The sequence below is a fragment of the Myotis nattereri genome, assembly GCF_964212035.1.
Source record: "Myotis nattereri genome assembly, chromosome: 11".
Taxonomy (NCBI): Eukaryota; Metazoa; Chordata; class Mammalia; order Chiroptera; family Vespertilionidae; genus Myotis; species Myotis nattereri.
In genome coordinates, this window is record NC_138086.1 from 22,710,843 (window position 1) to 22,713,094 (window position 2,252).

Here is a 2,252-nt window from a genome sequence, read left to right on the forward strand (position 1 = left end):
ATAATGAGGTCAAACAAGAAATTAAAAACATCTTGGAAACTAATGAAAATGAAAACACAACAATCCAAAACCTATGGGACACAATGAAAGCAGTCCTGAGAGGGAAGTTTATAGCTCTACAGGCCTATCTCAAAAAACAAGAAAAAATGGTAGTAAGTCATCTAACTCTACAACTCAAAGAATTAGAAAGAGAGCAACAAGAAAACCCCAGAGTGAGCAGAAGGAAGGAGATAATAAAGATTAAAGCAGAAATAAATGACATAGAGACCAAAAAGAACAATACAGAAAATCAATGAAACCAAGAGCTGGTTCTTCGAAAAGATAAACAAGATTGACAAACCTCTAGCCAGGCTCACCAAGAAGCAAAGAGAGAGGACCCAAATAAACAAAATCAGAAACGATAGAGGCAAAATAACAACAGACCCCACAGAAATACAAATGATTGTTAAAAAATACTATGGACAGCTCTACTCCAACAAACTAGACAACCTGGAGAAAATGGACAAGTTCCTAGAAAAATACAACATTCCAAAACTCAATCAGGAAGAATCTAAAAATCTCAATAGGCCAATAACGATGAAAGAAATCGAAGCAGTCATCAGAAAGCTTCCAGCAAACAAAAGTCCAGGACCAGACGGCTTCACAGGGGAGTTTTACCAAACATTCAAGGAAGAACTAAAACCTATCCTCCTCAGACTACTACAAAAAATTCAAGAGGAAGGAACACTTCCAAGCTCATTCTATGAAGCCAGCATCACCCCAATACCAAAACCAGGTAAAGACAACACAATGAAAGAGAATTACAGGCCAATATCCCTCATGAACATAGATGCCAAAATCCTCAACAAAATCTTAGCAAATTGGATCCAGCAGTACATCAGAAAGATGATACACCATGACCAAGTAGGATTCATCCCAGGGATGCAAGGATGGTACAATATCCACAAATCAATAAACGTGATACATCACATAAACAAATTGAAAGAAACAAACCACATGGTCATATCAATTGATGCAGAAAAAGCATTTGACAAAATCCAACACCCATTTTTGATAAAAACTCTCAGCAAGGTGGGAGTAGAAGGATCATACCTCAACATAATAAAAGCCATATATGACAGGCCCACAGCCAACATCATACTCAATGGACAAAAACTAACACCATTTCCCCTAGGAACAGGAACAAGACAGGGATGCCCACTCTCACTACTCCTGTTCAACATAGTACTGGAAGTATTAGCCATTGCAATTAGACAAGAAGTAGAAATAAAAGGCATCCAAACTGGAAAAGAGGAAGTAAAACTGTCCTTATTTGCAGACGACATGATATTATACATACAAAACCCGAGAAACTCCATCAAAAAACTACTAGACTTAATACATGAATTTGGCAATGTGGCAGGATACAAAATTAACCCCAAGAAATCTGAGGCATTTCTATACACGAATAGTGAACTTTCAGAAAGAGATTATAAAAACAATCCCATTTACCATCACACCAAAAAAATTAAGCTACCTAGGAATAAACTTAACTAAAGAGGTAAAAGACCTCTACTCAGAAAACTACAGGAGGTTGAAAAAAGAGATAGAGGAAGACATAAACAGATGGAAGAACATACCGTGTTCATGGATTGGTAGAATCAACATCATTAAAATGTCCATACTACCCAAAGCAATCTATAAATTCAGCGCACTCCCCATTAAAATACCAATGGCATACTTCACAGATCAAGAACGAACTCTCCAAAAATTCATCTGGAATAAAAAAAGACCCCGAATAGCTGCAGCAATCCTGAGAAAGAACAAAGTAGGTGGGATCTCAATACCAGATATCAAGCTGTATTACAAAGCCACTGTTCTCAAAACTGCCTGGTACTGGCACAAGAACAGACATATAGATCAATGGAATAGAATAGAGAGCCCAGAAATTGGCCCAAACCAATATGCTCAATTAATATTTGACAAAGGAGGCAAGAACATACAATGGAGTCAAGATAGACTCTTCAATAAATGGTGTTGGGAAAATTGGACAGATATATGCAAGAAAATGAAACTAGACCACCAACTTACACCGTACACAAAAATAAACTCAAAATGGATAAAGGACTTAAATGTACGATGGGAAACCATAAAAATTCTAGAAGAATCCAAAGGCAACAAAATCTCAGACATATGCTGAAGCAATTTCTTCACTGATACAGCTCCTAGGGCACTTGAAACTAAAGAGAAAATAGACAAATGGGACTACATCA